We start from the raw sequence: 18,673 nt of genomic DNA, 5'->3' as shown, positions 1-18,673 counted from the left end.
CGGAAGTTTATTTTAAATTAGTTAGCTTTCTCTGCATTGCAAGACAGAATAATCAAGAATTGGTAAGAAAAAATAATCTCTGTAAAATTACCGGGGTGCATTATAAGGTGTTCGGTAACCGATCAAACTCACAATTTGGATTGAATGGCAAGTGACTTTTAAAATCTGGAACTCATTGTCAATTTTTTTTTCTTCATTGTGTCTTAAATGTGGAACAACAATGAGGTATTTCAAAGAGGTGAACCACAGATAAATTTCTCTAAGGGTGGTGTGAGGGTTACTCAAAAAGGAACTTGACAAGGCTTTTAAAGATATTGACAATCATTATAACATAACGTGACTGATTGTTACCCTGCTCTTAACTGGGCAAACACTTGTTGGCATCCAAGAAAGACCAACATAGTTGAGATGGTTCTAGCGGCCTTCTAGCACAGGGTCTCATGAGGCATGGATTCTAGCCACTGGCTGTGCAAGGCATGAGGCCTGTTAGTGATTCTATTTTTTCCTCTGCAGAATGGGTATTTCTACATTCCAGGTCCTTTCTACCCCAATAAATAATGCGGCGATTCTCTCAGTGATTTGTAATTTTGGTTTAAACAGCCAACAGTCTCTTAAAAAGGAATTTTGTTTAAATTTCTTTAAAAAAAATTTCTTTCAAAAAAATCTTTTTTTTATTTTTTATTTTTTAATCCCATATGTTTACTCTGATCCTGGAACTTTGTCATTTTTATCTTCTCTGCTGATTAAAATATTCTTCATCATCAGTACCTACTGCTCTCCTCTCCTGGTGGGTCTCCAGAAGGGGTCCTCTCTAGCTCTTCTAGCAGGAGATGGGCACTTCCCCTCTACCCCTGTTGCCGGACCAACCTTACATATCATGCAGGGTCAGGTCGGCCTGGCCTTTTATCTGTTGTTCTCTTCTGAGTGGTTAGATTTCATAGATACCGTGCTTTGCTTTTGTCAGGATTTACCCTGGACTATCAAAACCTTTTTCTTGTACCAGTGAAGCCTAAGAAACAGTCTTGATGAGAGAACCAGGAACTCAAACACATCATATTTATCCTGAATGTTCCATCTAAAATGAAAAATACATTTCTGAGGAGCCTCAAGATCTCTGAGAAGGGAAGTTTCACCAACTCTGTCATGTAGGGGCATCAATTCCGATTCTGGGTCAATTTTCCTACTTTCCCAGCTAGTAGTTCTCTACCTCAGAAAGCCCACTCTCAACCGTTTCCTCCCTCAAAGGCAGTTGCTCTTAGATTCTGCACATGGCACTTGGGGCCTGCTGGTCGTTGGCTACTGCCCTCTGTACCTTGGGTCTAACAGCTGCGGGGCATCAAGATGTGAACGTCTCTTGTTCTAAGACTTAATATAGTTTGGGGCACATGGGATGCAATAATCACTTTTTTTGTTGATCCAAGAGTTCGAACTTTCTTAATTATTCTAGTACCACAGTTTACTTGTTCTAAGATTTGTCCTCCCCCCCCCCATTCTAATATCTCTTAAGGTGGCACTCACCTTGCACTTGATGACATATCCTAGTTTAACTGACAACATTTCTCTTTCTTAGTTGAACATAAACTGTAGTGCATCTTACCCTTGATGAAAGCTAGGATGCAATTAAATACTCTATTATGGTTACGATTCTGATATTTGAAATCCTCCGGTAGCTCCCTGTGCCCCCACAGTGTAGTACCTCACCTCCTCGGCATAGTATACAAACCATCTCACCCCCAGTGTTAACCCCGGGGCTCAGCCTCCATCCCCAGGTGATGCTGCCAGATCAGCTGTCCGTTGTCATGAACTTGCTGTAGATTCCCGAATGCACTGTGCTGCCTCCTGGCACTTTGAAACTTGACACACTCATCCTCATTCTTCGCTTTGCCCTTGTCTATCACCTCCCATGAAAATCTGTTCCTAAGTGGCTTTTCCCAGCTCCAACCTACCCTTGGCAGTCTTTTATCTCCCTGTGGTAAAACCTGTCACACTGCACCATGGACATGCCCGTTGTCCCGCTGAGAAGAGTAAAGGGACAGTGAGGGCCCCCCAGCATTTGCAGCTCTAGTGCAGAGCCCCATGCCTGGCTTGCAGGAAATGCCAGATCATGAAGACAAACGGAGATCATCCTCTGGCTAAAACCAGCTCTTCTTTGCCTACCGCAGGATCTGGATCAATAAAGTGCAGCCAGTTATTATTGTTTTTCTAGGGATTTTTTCCCCATATATTTCCCAGGTCTTTACTCTTTTTATAGCACTTTAATTCAGGCTTCAACCACTTCCTAGTCAGATCAGGTGAAATCATTTTCCTTCCCATACCCTCGAATATTTCACACCTAGTAATTCTTTTTTAAAGATCTTATTTACCCATTTGACAGACAGATCACAAGTAGGTGAGAGGCAGGCAGAGAAGGGGGGGGGGTAGCAGGCTCCCCGCTGAGCAGAGAGCCCAATGTGGGGCTCCATCCCAGGACCCTGAAATCATGACCTGAGCCGAAGGCAGAGCCCTAAACCACTGAGCCACCCAGCAGCCCCCATATCTGGTCATTTTTAATCAACGTGGATTTGCTGCATCAAATAGTTCCTTCTTCAAATATAAATATATAAATATATTGATCAAGTCACTCGCATGTCTTAGGAGAATGTTTGAAATCTTGGCCATTGGTTTTGATTTTTGTTTTGGTTTGATTTGGTTCGGTTTTTGTAATTTTAAAAATCCCTCCAGCCCTTGGCTCTGTCTGACCTGAGTGCTTTCAGCTGTTTCTGCAACAAAACTGTCCCGGCAGCGAAAACTCTCATTGTTTACAGTGGCGCCCCCTTCTGAACACTTTGTTAATAAAAAGCTTTTTTTTTTTTTTTTTTTTTTGGCTATGGTAAATGTGGAACAACAATGAGGTATTTCAAAGAGGTGAACCACAGATAAATTTCTCTAAGGGTGGGGTGAGGGTTACTCAGAAAGTAACTTGACAAGGCTTTTAAAGATATCTATAATCATTATAACTTAACGTGACTTATTGTTACCGTGCTCTTAACTGGGCACATACTTGTTGGCTTCCAAGAAAGACTAATATAGTTGAGATGGTTCTAGCGGCCTTCTAGCACAGGGTCTCATGGGGTAAGGATTCTAGCCACTGGCTGTGCAAGGCATGAGGCCTGTTAGTGATTCTATTTTTTCCACTGCAGAATGGGCCTTTCCACATTCCAGGTCCTTCTACCCCAGTAAATAATGCGGTGATTCTCTTAGTGAGTTGTACTTTTTGTTTAAACAGCCAACTGTCTCTTAAAAAGGACTTTTGTTTAAAGTCCTTTAAAAAATTTTTTTATCTTTTATTTTTAATCCCATATGTTTACTCTGATTGTGCAACTTTTTTCATTTTTACCTTCTCTGCTGATTAAAATATTCTCTCCAAAATGTCAGTTATTTGCAGGTACTTGCACTGTAGACATTCTTTATATATTTTTTTAAAAATCCATTCACGATTCTTAGTGAAAATCCCGGGAATCTGAAAGATTTCCATTTGCTATTCATTGAACAGTTACTGTCTCCACTAAGTGACAGAGTTTCAGAGAACGTGAGCTCACAAGAGATGTAACCTTTTTTCCACTTTCTGCTACCATGTTCATTTCTATGTTACTCAGAGGAGCCTTCTTTGTAGAAACATATTATCCAATCTTTTATAAAGCTGAATTTAAATTCTGTCCCTTCATTCCCCACAACGCTTAAAAAGCCAAGCAAATTTTTTTCCATTTTTTAAGAGCCCATAGATGGCATTTTTTTAGTGTTGCGTTTTTGAGTTTTCATCACTCTTTATGTTACTTCTACTTCACAGATAAACAATTGCTAATGACAATGTGAACTTCCTACAAATGTGCAATCAAAATCCCTAGGTACACATTACTGAAGTTCTTCGTTCTCTTTAAACATTATTTCTCTCTTGATTGCATTCTTGTTTTGTATTATATTGCATTATAAAGTTTTTTTTTAACAGACTGCATTTTTTAGAGTAGTTTGGGGTCAAAGTAAAATTCCCTTACCCCACATACACACAGCCTTCCCCATTATCAACATCCTGTATCACGGTGATAAATTTTCACGCTCATTGACCCTACTCTGACACATCATTAACACCCCAAAGTCCACAGTTTACATTAGAGTTCACTCTTGGTGGGGCACCAGGGTGGCTCAGTGGGTTAAGGCTTCTACCTTCGGCTCAGGTCATAATCTCACGGTCCTGGGATCGAGCCCCAGACCAGACTCTCTGCTTGAGAGGGAGCCTGCTTTCCCCCAACCCCCGATTTCCCCGCCTGCCTCTCTGCCTGCTTTGATGCCTGTCAAATAAATAAATAAAATCTTAAAAAAACCTTTTCTCATAGAGTTCACTCTTGGTATAGTATCTTATGCATTTTGACAACTGTGTAGCGATATGTATCTAAAATATCACACATATCATACAGAACATTTTCACTGGCCTAAAAATCCTCTGTGCTCTGCCTGTTCATCCTCCTCCTCTCCTAACTGCTACAAACCGCTGACCTTTATACCATTTGCATAGTTCCGCCTTTTCTAGAAGGTCATATAGCTGGAACCTTGCAACATGAAGCTTTTTCAAATTGACCTCTTTCACTTATTATGACGGATTTTAAGTTTGTTCCATGTCTTTTCATTGCTTGATAGCCATTTCTCTTTATCGCTGAATCATATCCCATTGTTTCAATGGACCACAGTTTATCTATCCATTCTCCTCCTGAAGGACATCTTGGTTACTTCCAACTCTTGGCACTTATGGGTAAAGCTGGTACAAACACAGGTTTATATGCAGGATTCTGTGTACACAAAGTTTTCGCTCTTTTGGGTGAGTACCAAGGAGCACGATTGCTGGATCATATGGTAAGAATATGTTTAGTTTTGTAAGAAACTGCCCAACTGTCCTCCAAAGGGTAGCACCATTTTGGTGATCTCACCAGAATGAATGAGTGTTTCTCTTGTTCCTCATCGTCAAAAGCATTTTATATTGTCAGTATTTTAGATTTTAGCCATTCTAATAAATGTGTAGTGATATATCATTGTTTTATTTATTTATTTATTTTTAAAAAAGATTTTATTTATTTATTTGACAGAGAGAGATCACAAGAAGACAGAGAGGCAGTCAGAGAGAGAGAGAAAGGGAAGCAGGCTCCTGCTGAGCAGAGAGCCCAACGTGTAACTTGATCCCAGGACCCTGAGATCATGACCTGATCCAAAGGCAGCGGCTTAACCCACTGAGCCATCCAGGCGCCCCTCATTGTTCTTTTAATTTACAATTTCTTAATTAGACATGCTGTGGATCATCACAGCATCTTTTTATATCATTATTGCCATCTCAATATCTTCTTCAGTGAGGTGTCTGTTCCAGTCCTTGCCAATTTTTCAATCAGGTCATTCATTTTCTTGTGTTTTAGTTAATAAGTAAATACATAATAATAAATAAAAAAATAAATGAATGAATTTCTTATATATATTATATATGTTATATATAGTATATTATATATATTATTATATATTAAATAATACTTTATTAAAAATAAATTTACTAATGAGGCCAAGAATTCAGAATCACAAATACTTCAGAACTAATAATAACTGCCATCACTTGATGTTATTCTATAAGATAAATCCTACAATCAAGTTTCAATTTTAAATTCTTACAATTTTAAATTCTTAAATCCTTATGAAGAAGCATCATTTGGAGGGAGCAGTTTTCATAATTTAGCAACCATCAGCCTTTTTTAAAAGATTTTTTTATTTATTGGACAGAGAGAGAGAGAGAAAGAGATCACAAGTAAGCAGAGAGACAGGCATGCCAGGGCCGGCTCTCCTGCTTCCCAACCCTTTCCAGACCAGAAGGCCAACGGTTCCTGCTCTTCTCCACGGGCAGTGTGCTGCACCTTCCACAGACATGCTCCTGAGGACCGCAGTGAAAAACGTGTTCCTTTACTTAAGGCTTTTTCCACAGGCGCAACTGCGCTCCTCTCTCAGGCAGAGGGGATGCCCAGGCATAGAGGATTTCGCTCCATGCGGGTTTATTACACCGTGCTGAGGAGACCAGCTCACGCAAACAGGAGCATCCCTCAGACCGGACTCTGATTTCCCAAAGAATGCTGTGCTTTCCCAGAGTGGATGCCAGGGGAAAGAGGCTTTCGCTCCATGCGGGTTTCTCCCATCGTGCTGCATATACTAGGATAAAGCAAGCATCAACAACAGCCCTCAGATCCGACTCTAATTTCCCAGCTACTGCTATGCTTTCCCAGAGATTTTCAGCATGGCACGAACCGCACTTCGATGCTTCTTCCTCAGGAAGGCTCTGGGTGTTCACTCTGCGCGGCAGTGAAGTAGAGCCGCAAGAGAGCTCGTGCCTCTTGGGACTTGCTCTCCCGGGCTCCGAGGTTACGCCCGGGATTCACGTTGCTTTGCCGAACTAAGCAGACACAGTCACACCCTTGCAGGAGCGTGCTTGGCCGAGCATGGCACTCTATGCCTATGACCATCTCGAGGGGTAGGTTAGGCTTTGCCTTTTGCTCCGGCTTTCAGGCAGACTCGGGGTCTAGGACAGGGCCTTCACCACAGGAGAGAGGAGGCTGCAGGATCCCTGCACATGGCCCGTGCACAGATTAGGGAGATTTGGGGGACTGTGCCCACTCCTTCCTCTTAAACCCCGTGGCTCCTCCAAGCTTCCACATCCTGGAGGAAGACGGCATCTGACTCCCCGTCATTTCAGGGAGCTGTTTCTTCGAGTTCAGCGTAGGCGTCTGGTGGCTAGCGCATATCTGCTCCAGGGACAGGTGGCCAAGGAGATGCTGTCTCCTTGGCCCAGAGGCTCAGGACAGGCATGCTCTCTGCCCAGATTCCTTCCTAAGAGTGGAGCACTCGCCTCTGCCCTAGTCTTTCCCTCATGTCTCCTAAGCAGCCAGGCTTCCATCTCTCCGCACAGGGAGCGGATGACACTTGTCTTGCCACCGCCCTGTTGTTCGTGCCACGGCAGGCTACCTTGCTTCCCAAGCGTTTCCCGTCCCCAAGGCCAACGGCTCCTTCTCATCTCCGGGGGCGGCGTGCTGTGCCTTCCCCACACTTGGCTTCTCTCTCAGGCAGAGGGGAGGCTAGGGCAAAGAGTATTTCGCTCCATGCGGGTATCTTCCACCGAGCTGCGGACACTAGATCAGGCAAGCAGCAGCAGCATCCCCAACCCAACTCTGATATCCCAAGGAACGCTGTGCTTTCCCAGGGGAAATGCCCAGGCAAAGAGGCTTTCGCTGTATGCGGGTTTCTCCAACCGCGAGACTGGGCTCTGGCAAGCAGAAGCAGCCGGCAGAACATTTCTCAGCCAATTCTGTGCTCTCGCAGAAGCTTTGGCTTGGGCGAATAGCTCTTCGCTGCTGCTTCCTCAGAAAGTCTTTGGGTATTCACTCTGCGCGGCAGGGAAGAATAGCCGCGGGAGAGCTGGTGCCTCTTGGGACTTGCTTTCCTGGTCTCCTACTTTAAGCCCGGGATTCACCTTGCTATGCCGAACTAATCAGACACAGTCACAACCCTGCATCAGCGTGCTTGGCCTATCATGGCACTCTATGCCTATGACCATCTCCTGGGGTAGGTTAGGTTTTGCCTTTTGCTCCGGCTCTCAGGCAGCCTCGGGGTCTAGGCCAGTGCCTTCACCACAGGAGAGGTGAGGCGACAGGATCTCTGCACTCGGCCTATGCACAGATTAGGGAGCTTTGGGGGACTGTGCCCACTCCTTCCCCTTAGACCGGGTGCCTCCTCCAAGCTTACACATCCTGGAAGAAAACGGCATCTGACACCCCGTTATTTCAGGAGCTGTTTCTGCGAGTTCAGCGTAGGCGCCTGGTGGCTAGTGCATGTCTGCCCCAGGGACAGGTGGCCAAGGAGCTGTTGTCTCCTTGGGCCCAGAGGTTCAGGACAGACATGTTTTCTGTCCAGACTCCTTCCTAAGAGTGGAGCACGCGCCCTGTCCTACTCATCCTCTCCTGTCTCCTTAGCAGCCAGGCTTCTGTTTCTCTGCTCTGGGAGCGAGTGACACTTGTATTTCCACCGGCCACTGTTCATCCCAGGGTCGGCTCTCCTGTTTCGCAACCTTTTCCAGACCAGAAGGCCAACGACTCCTGCTCTTTTCCACGGGTAGTGTGCTGCAGCTTCCACAGACATGCTCCTGGTGACCGCACTGAAAAACAGGTCCCTTTGCTTACGGCTCTTTCCACAGGCGCAACCGCGCTTCTCTCTCAGGCAGAGGGGATTCCCAGGCATAGAGGATTTCGCTCCATGCGGGTTTATTACACCGTGCTGAGGAGACCAGCTCAGGCAAACAGGAGCATCCCTCAGACCGGACTCATTTCCCAAAGAATGCTGTGCTTTCCCAGAGGGGATGCCAGGGCAAAGAGGCTTTCGCACTATGATGGTTTCTCCCATCATGCTGCGAATACTAGGGTCAGGCAAGCAGCAACAGCAGCTCTCAGAACCGACTCTGATTTCCCAGCGACTGCTATGCTTTCGCAGAGGTTTTCAGCTTGGGACGATCCGAACTTCGCTGCTGCTTCTCAGAAAGGCTTTGGGTGTTCGCTCTGTCGCATCAAGTAAGAAGAGTCGCGGGAGAGCTGGTGTCTCTTGGACCTTGCTTTCCCGGGCTCCATGTTGGCGCCCTGGGTTCACCCTGCCAGGCCGAACTAAGCAGACACAGTCAAAACCCTGCAGCAGCGTGCATGGCCTAAGATGGCACTCTATGCACAATACCATCTCCCGGTGTAGGCAAGGCTTGGCCTTTGGCACTGGACCTCAGGCGGATTCGCGGACAAGGCCAGTGCCTTCCCCACAGGAGAGGAGAGGAGACAGGATCCCTGAACACCGCCCGTTCACTGGAATGGGGAGCTTTGGGGAATTGTCCCCATTCAACCCCGGAAACTCCCTGCCACCGTAAACGCTGTCACATGTTGGAGGAAGATGGCATCTGACTGCCCGTTTCTCGAGGGTGCTGTTTCTGCGAGTTCTGGGTATGACGCCTGGTAGCTAGCCCAAGTCTGCCCTATGGACAGGTGTTCAAGGAGATGCTGTCCCCTTGGGACCAGAGGCACAGGACAGGCCTGCCTTCTGCCCACACTCCTTCCTCAGAGTGGAGCACGCGTCCCTGCCCTAGTCATCCCCTCATGTCTCCTTAGCAGCCAGGCTTCCATCTCTCCGCACAGGGAGCGGGTGACACTTGTCTTGCCACCGGCCTGCTCTTCCTGCCATGGCAATCTACCCTGCTTTCCGTCCTTTTCCCGACCACAAGGCCAACGGCTCCTTCTTTTCTCTGGGGGCGGCGTGCTGTGCCTTCCCCAGACTTGCTCCTGGGGAGTGCAGTGACAGACGTGTGCAACCACGCTTCTCTCTCAGATCTCAAATACACAACATATCCCTACACCTAAAGGAGTTGGAGAAAGAACAACAAAAAAAGCCTAAACCCAGCAGGCGAAGAGGAATAATAAAGATCAGAGCAGAAATCAATGAAATAGAAACAAACAAACAAAAACCACAAAAAACCAACAACAACAACAACAAAAAAAAAAACAGTAGAACAAATCAACGAAACTAGGAAACTGGTTCTTTGAAAGAATTAATAAGATTGATAAACCCCTTTCCAGACTTATCATAAAGAAAAGAGAAAGAACCCAAATAAATAAAATCATGAATGAAAGAGGAGAGATCACAACCAACACCAAAGAAATACAAACAATTATAAGAACATACTATGAGCAACTCTACGCCAACAAATTCAACAATCTGTAAGAAATGGATACATTCCTAGAAACATATAAACTACCACAACTGAACCAGGAAGAAATAGAAAACCTGAACAGACCCATAACCAGTACGGAGATTGAAACAGTCATCAAAAATCTCCAAACAAACAAAAGCCCCGGGCCAGATGGCTTCCCAGGGGAATTCTACCAAACATTTAAAGAAGAATTAATTCCTATTCTCATGATACTGTTCCAAAAAAATAGAAATGGAAGGAAAACTCCCAAACTCTTTTTTTTTCTGAGGCCAGCATCACCTTGATCCCAAAACCAGACAAGGATCCCATCAAAAAAGAGAACTACAGACCAATATCCTTGATGAACACAGATGCGAAAATTCTCACCAAAATACTAGCCAATAAGATTCAACAGTACATTAAAAGGATTATTCACCACGACCAACTGGGATTTTTTCCAGGGCTACAAGGTTGGTTCAACATCTGCAAATCAATAAATGTGATACAACACATCAATAAAAGAAAGAACAAGAACCATATGATACTCTCCATAGATGCTGAAAAAGCATTTGGCAAAGTGCAGTATCCATTCCTGATTAAAGCTCTTCAAAGTGGGGGCGCCTGGGTGGCTCAGTGGGTTAAGCCTCTACCTTCGGCTCAGGTCATGATCCCAGGGGCCTGGGATCGAGTCCTGCATTGGGCTTTCTGCTCAGCAGGGAGCCTGCTTCTCCTCATCTCTCTCTCTGTCTTTCTCTCTGCCTATTTGTGATCTCTCTCTCTGTCAAATAAATAAATTAAATCTTAAAAAAAAACTCTTCAAAGTGTAGCGATAGAGGGCACATATTATCAATATTATCAAAGCCATCTATGAAAAACCCACTGCAAATATCATTCTCAATGGAGAAAAGCTGAATACTTTTCCGCTGAGGTCAGGAACACGGCAGGGATGTCCGTTATCACCACTGCTATTCAACATTGTACTCGAAGTCCTAGCCTCAGCAATCAGACAACAAAAAGAAATTAAATCCATCCAAATTTTGCCAAATTGGCAGAAGAGAAGTCAAACTATCCCTGTTTGCAGATGATATGATACTGTATGTGGAAAACTTAAAGGACTCCACTCCAAATCTGCTATAACTTGTATAGAAGTTCTGTAAAGTGTCAGGATATAAATCAATGAACAGAAATTGGTTGCATTTTTTTTATACCAACAAGACTGAAGAAATAGAAATTAAGGAGTGAATCCCATTTACAACTGCATGCAAAACCCTAAGATACCTAGGAATAAACCTAACAAAGAATCTATACTCAGAAAACTCTAAAGTACTCATGAAAGAAATTGAAGAAGACACAAAGAAATGGAAAAATGTTCCATGCTCCTGTATTGGAAGAACAAATATTGTGAAAATGTCTATGCTACCTAAAGCAATCTACACATTTAATGCAATCCCTATCAAAATCCCATCCATTGCTTTCAAAGAAATGGGACAAATCATCCTAAAATATAGATGGAACTAGAAAATACCTCGAATAGCCAGAGGAATATTGAAAAAGAAAGCCAAAGTTGTTGGCATCACAATTCCAGACCTCAAGCTCTATTACAAAGTTGTCATCATCAAGATAGTAGGGAACTGTCCCCAAAACAGACATAGATCAATGGAGCAGAATAGAGAGCCCAGAAATACACCCTCAACTCTATGGTCAACTAATCTTCAACAAAGCAGGAAGGAATGTCCTATGGAAAAAAGACAGCCTCTTCAACAAATGGTGTTGGGGAAATTGAACAGCCACATGCAGAAAAATGAAATTGGACCATTTCCTTACACCACACATGAAAATACACTGGAAATGGATGAAGAAGCATAATGTGAGAAAGGAATCCATTAAAATCCTTGAGGAGAGAACAGGTAGCAACCTCTTTGACCTCAGCAGCAGCAACTTCTTCCTAGGAACATCGCCAAAGGCAAGGGAAGCAAGGACAAGAATGAACTACTGGGATTTCATCAGATCAAAAAGCTTTTGCACAGCAAAGGAAACAGTTAACAAAGCCAAAAGATGACTGTCAGAAGTTATCTGGGAGAAGATATTTGCAAATGACATACGAGATAAAGGGCCAGTATCTATCCAAAATCTATAAAGAGCTTATCAAACTCAACACCCTAAGAACAAATAATCGAATGAAAAAATGGGCAGAGGACATGAACAGACATTTCTGCAAAGAATACATCCAAATGGCCAACAGACACATGAAAAAATGCTCCACATCACTCGGCATCAGGGAAATACAAATCAAAACCGGAATGAGATACCACCTCACACCTTTCAGAATGGCTAAAACGAACAAGTCAGTCAATGACAGATGCTGGCAAGGATGTGGAGAAAGGGCAACCCTCCTACACTGTACGTGGGAATGCAAGCTGGTGCAACCACTCTGGAAAACAGCATGGAGGTGCCTCAAAAAGCTGAAAATAGAACTACCCTATGACCCAGTGATTGTAGTACTGGGTATATACCCTAAAGATACAAACGTGGCATTCTGAAGGGGCACATGCACCCAAATGTTTATAGCAGCAATGTCCACAATAGTTAAACTATGGAAAGAACCTAAATGTCCTTCAACAGATCAATCAATAAATAAGATGTGGTATATATGTACAATGGGATACTGTGCAGCCATCAAAAAAATGAAATCCTGCTATTTGTGATGACATGGATGGAACTAGAGGGTATTATGCTTGGCGAAATAAATCAATCTGAGAAAGACAACTATCATATGATCTCCCTGATATGATGAAGTGGAGATGCAACATAGGCGGTTTCGGGCGTACGAAAAGAAAAATACAAGAAGATGGGATTGGGAGGGAGACAAACCATAAAAGACTGAATCTCACAAAACAGAATGAGGGTTGCTGGGGGGAGGTGTGTTGGGAGAGGATGGTGGGGGTATGGACATTGGGGAGAGCAGGTGCTATGGTGAGTGATGGTGACTGCGGTGAAATGTGTAAACCTGGTGATTCACAGACCTGTACCCCTAGGGATAAAAACACATTATATGTTTATAAAAAAATTTTAAAAATAATTTAAAAAATCCATTAAAGAAAAAACACATATTGCAAGCCCAAGCCCAGAGCTAATCTCATATTCAATCAAAAAAGTTTGAAAGTTTTCCCCTTAAAGATCAGAAAAAAGACAAGTGTGTCCACTTTCACTACTCTCATTTGACATAGTACTGGATGTCCTAGCCAGAGAAACAAGGAACACAAAGAAATAAAAGACTCCAAAAAAAAAAAAAAAAAAGGAAGAAGTAAAATTTTCTTTTTTTGGATAACATGAACTTACATGTAAAAAAATCCTAAAAACTTCACAAAAAATTTTGAATAAACAAATTTAATAAAGCTGCCAAATACAAGATCAATATATAAAAGACAGGAATTTTGTTTTGTTTCATTTTTTTATAATAGTTTTTCATGTCATCCTTGCTCAGTGATCAGGCTAATCTTCTCTGCATCATTCCAATTTTAGTATATGTGCTGCCAAAATAAGCACAAGACAGGAGCATTTTAACACTCTAATGATGAACTATCTGAAAAAATAAAGAGAACAATCTAATTCACAATAGCATCAAAAATAATAAAATACTTAGGAAAAGATTTAACTAAGAAGATGAAAGATCTGTACCCCATAAACTATGACATTGATAAAGAATTTGAAGGAGACATAAATGGAAAGATAGCTCATATTTATGAATGGTAAGAATTAACATTGTTAAAATATCCATACTACCGAAAACCATCTGTAAATTCAATTCCTATCAAAAATCCAATGTTAGGGGCGCCTGGGTGGCTCAGTGGGTTAAGCCGCTGCCTTCGGCTCAGGTCATGATCCCAGGATCCTGGGATCGAGCCCTGCATCAGGCTCTCAGCTCAGCACGAAGATGCTACCTCTTCTCTCTCTGCCTGCCTCTCTACCTGCTTGTCATCTCTCTCTGTCAAATAAATAAATAAATAATCTTTTTAAAAAATCCAATATTTTTTTTACAGAAGTAAGTAAAGAATCCTAAAATTTATATGAGACCATAAAAGACAACAAATAATTAAAGCAGTTCTGAGAAAGAATGAAGAAGCGAAATTACACTTCTTGATTTGAAACTATACTACAAAGCCCTCATGCTCAAAACAATAAAGTATACTGGCATAAAAACAGACCAGTAAACAAGTAGAACAGAATTGAGAGTCCAGAAATAAATCCTTTCATACAGTCACCTAATATTTGACAGGGGCCAACATATATAATGGGTAAAGATAGTCTGTTCAATAAATGATATTTAAAACTGAATAGTCACATAAACCAGCATTAAACGGGAACCTTATATCATTCATAAATCTTAACTTGAAATAGATTAAAGACTTAAATGTGATGCATGAAACTAAATTTCCTAAAGGAAAACATAGGAAAAATTCTCCTTGACATTGGTCTTGCCAATAGTTTTTTGGATACCAGGCCAAAAACACAAGCAAAAGAAGCAAAAATAAATACATGGTATTACATCAAACTAAAGTTTCTGCATTGCCAAAAAAAAAACAAAAGGGAATGAAAACACAATCCACAGAATGGAAGAAAATACTTACAAATCTTATATCTGAAAAGAGGTTAATAACCAACACATACAAATAGAAAAAAATATATAATTAAAAATATAGCAAAAGAATATCAAAGGCTTTTTTTTTTCAAAAAAGTTATATAAATGACCAACAGGAGCATTAAAAAGTGTTCAACGTAAAAACTCAGGGCAAAGTCATTATGTTGTTGTTGTTGTTGTTTACCTCTGAAAAACACAACAAGATATTACTACCTATTAGAATATATCCTACCAAAAAATTAAAACTAACAAATTTTGGTAAATATTGGGGAAAATGGGGAACTTATGCACTGTGATAGGGATATAAATTTGTATGGAAAACAGTATGGAGATTATTCATATTATTAAAAGTAAAATTACCATATGATTCAGTAATCCCACCTCTAGGTATATATCTAAAGGAAACGAAGTCACTATTCGAAGACATATCTGCACTCTTATGTTCTTTATAAAATTATTAACTCTAAGCAAGAGATGGAAATAACTTCAGTATCCATTAATGGATGAAAGAATAAAATAAGTATGGTAAATATATACTATGGAATACTACTGAACCATGAAAAATTAAGAAATACTGCCATTTACAACAGCATGGATGGATCTTGAAGGTATTATACTGAGTGAAATATTTCAAAGATTTTATATATATTTTAATTTATGTATTATGATATCCCTTACATACAGAATCTGAAGAAAAAGCAAACTAATGGAAACTTAGAGTTGAGTTGACAAGAGGTGAACCTGGGGTGGAATAAGGTGGTCAAAGGGTACAAACTTGCAACTATAATATGAAAAAGTTCTGGGGATCTAATGTACAGCATGATGATCATAGTTAATAATATATACATTCATTTTTATTGTGCTTCCCTTTATTAAACTTTGCATATATCACATTCTTACAAGTTGAAAGTTTATAGCAATCTTGTATAAAAGAGGTCTGCTGCCACCATTTTTCTAACGACATTTGTTCATTTTGTGTCTCTCTGTCACATGTTGGTAATTCTTGGAATATTTCAAGATTTTTCATTATTATTGTATTTGTTATGGTGATCTGTGATCAGTAATTATGACCCACTGAAAACTCAGAACTAGTTTACTTAAGGTATATACACTGTTTATCCTTAAAGACATAATGCTTTTGAACAGTACAGTATAGTGTTTATTTTTTATATGCACTGGGAAACATAATTTTTCATTTGCAATGGGAAACCAAAAAAAAAAAAATAATAATTTGACTTAGTTTATTGAGATAATCACTTTATTGAGGCGGTCTGGAACAAAACCCACAAGTCCTCTGAAGTTTATCTCTACTGACTATATACATAAAAGTTGCTAAGAGAGTAGATCTTAAAATTCCTTACCATACATGCATAAAAAACAGTGGCAACTATATGAGATAGTAGATGTATTAACATTTTTATATAGATTATATTGCAATACAGATGTATGCCAATTTATCAAATTGTACAAAATTTACACAATGTTAAAAGTTTGCAATGTTATAAGAAATCATTTCTTATATTTACAAATTATAATATGTTGATTATTTTTCAATAAAGGTGGAAAAATCTTTTTGTAGAATTAATCTATTTTTCAAAAAAGGAAGTAAGGAAGTAGAAACTGCAACTAACTCTGAAATAATAGAATATAAAATCCATTTTAGTTATATACACTGGGACAAAAACTATTACTTAGTTTACAATGAAGGAGTACTTAGAAGCATGAAGGATGGTCTATAAATAAGGCTGAAAGAGCTCAGTTTTAAGGTTTAAATTTAAAATCTTCTTTTGAAATACTAAACTGACCACCCAGTTTTCCAAACATAAATGTCTTAACTGCATGAATTTCTTTCATACAACTCTATCATCTAGTGTCATAAGAAAGCAGCATGCAAATTTTGAATAAGACAGACTTGCTTAAGTTTCTTTATGTTCAACAGTAAAGGATACTTCCCTAAAAAGAAGAAAAATCAGCATATTTATTATGATAATTATTATTCATAATGAGATTCATATTGAATTAGGGAATATATATCCTCAGAGGGGGTAAAGTAAAATGAAATTTATTTTGGTAAATGTGTCTATGAATAGTCAATACAATGCCTCAATATAAATGAATATTATCATTTTGAACAATTTAATTACTATTATTAGAATTATTATAAGTATAAAAATAGCTATCATTTTAGCATGGAATATGAGACTCTCATGCTCCATGCTTCATTACATCCACACAACAACTCTGCATAATAAGTATTATCATCACCATTTCATGGGTGAAAAAACTGAGGCTAACACATTTAGATAACTGGTTTATGATTACATGGCTAGTAAAGATGCATCACACTAATTTAGGCTTTATGATTTCAGAATTGTACTCTTTCCACTGCACATTCTATTACTCTGTAAATACTTGGCTTGTTTTCATTTAGTTCTTTAATTTTATTCATGTGATGATGGCTTAAAGCTTCATTTAAAGGAAGCTTAAAAAATTCATTTAACCAAAAGCTCCCAAGAATTAAAAATGTCATGGATATCATTAGTTAATGGGTAACTATATATTTTCCACTCTAGTGAGATAACAATCAGAGTATTTTTCTAAGTTTTAGTCTCTGAGTGTTCAAAAGGACTTTGTTAAAATAGAAATATTTAGACAAAGGTGATCAAAAGTCTGGATCAGGTCACCTTAAGATAAATATTAGGAAACTGAGGAAACAAATGGAGATTTGAACACTGAGCTATGATATAATGAATGGTTTAAAGTATTTCGTAGAGCATAGGAAAGCCCTTTAAAGCCTGGTCTTAGCCTAGCATTGCAGCTTCTGGGATATCTGTCTATCTATCATCTACCTACCTATCTATCTATCTATCTATCTAGATGTAAATTTGAAAACTTTTTCAACTTAAATATTTTGAGAAATAGAACATAATTAGCACCATAGAAGATCTGTTTATGATAACAACCTAGCCCCTCCTCCCAGTTTGTTAATATTCTCTCTTATTTAATGTAACATTGTGCAAATAGACCACTACTGATCTGCCATTATGAATGAAATAACTATAATCATCTGTTTGCATATCCTGGTGAAAATATTCATTTAGTTCCATGTTCTATTTCTAGGAATGGACCAAATTTTTTTTTTTAATTTTTAAGTTTTCTAAATATTGTCCAACTTACCTCATATGTTTTTATTATGTGCACTGTCATTCCTTCACATTCTTGCAAGACATTTTCACTGTTGCCCAATATGGTAAGTGTGTAATAGTATGTCATTCTAGGTTTTAATTTATTTTTAATTTAATTTAATTGAATTCCAGATTCATAATAAAGATAAACAGTTTTTATATATGAGTGGGCATTTGGATTACCCTTTCTATAAAGTACATGCTCAAATCTTTTGATATCTTAGCATTGTGTCATACTGACTTCTTTAATAGATTTTCTGAATGAACTTTTAGCTGTGTAGGTCTTCTCTATTTTATTTTGAACTTGATTTCATTTCAAAATCTTTATATTTATTTTCATAATCTGCTTTTATTTTGCTTTGTCTATTATCTATCTATCTATCTATTTATTTGCAAGCAAGAGAGAGCGAGCAAGTGAGAGCGCAGGGAGAGATAGAAAAAGAAAGGAAAAGAATCTTTAGCAGGCTCCAGGCTCAGCACAGAGCCCAACTCTGGGCTCTATTTCACAACCCTGACATCATGACCTGAGCCAAAATGAAAGAAAGAAAATAAAATTAAGGTGTTAAAAAAAAAAGGAAAAAGAATTGGAGGTTTAATTAAGTGAGCCACCCAGGCACCCCTGTGGTATCTTAAATTAGCTGTCATATCTTTAAAGTTCTAGAGTATCCATTTAATTCATTTATAAAATCTTTCTCAATATCATTTTTAGTTTCAGTTTTTTGTTCAATTTGCTTCCCCTCTCATTTCTTTGAGCAGAGTAATCAAGCCATTTTACAATCTTTATTGATCATTTTAACATCATACTTAATCCCATTTTGTCTATCAAATCTTGTTAATGGTTTTTCTTTGTGTGCTTTGTTACATTTTGCTATGTTCAAGGCATTATATTTGAAACTCTTATAGAGTAGGGATAATTAAGAGCTATAATAATGGTATGGTCCTCCTTGGCAGTATTTTCTCTTATATCTGAGACTCTACAAGACAATCATATTCCAAATTCAGTGATTGACTTTCTCAGTTTACACAGAAGGCAAGGTAGGCTATAGTCTTATTTCTGCTTCTCCTTGTGCTTTGGGG

The 18,673-nt window shown here is 39.7% G+C and overlaps 1 non-coding gene across 1 annotated transcript; it reads right to left on the bottom strand.

Annotated features, from left to right (window-relative positions):
* Nucleotides 1-13,211: 13,211 nt before the first annotated feature.
* Nucleotides 13,212-13,318, bottom strand: LOC131813321 (U6 spliceosomal RNA). The gene has a single exon (XR_009346740.1). It is a non-coding gene; the product is annotated as a U6 spliceosomal RNA (small nuclear RNA).
* Between the last annotated feature and the right edge of the window lie 5,355 nt (nucleotides 13,319-18,673).

Source organism: Mustela lutreola, chromosome 12 (assembly GCF_030435805.1).
Source record: "Mustela lutreola isolate mMusLut2 chromosome 12, mMusLut2.pri, whole genome shotgun sequence".
NCBI lineage: Eukaryota > Metazoa > Chordata > Mammalia > Carnivora > Mustelidae > Mustela > Mustela lutreola.
Note: the sequence above shows the minus strand (reverse complement) of the source record. Positions and strands in the feature narration are given on the sequence as shown.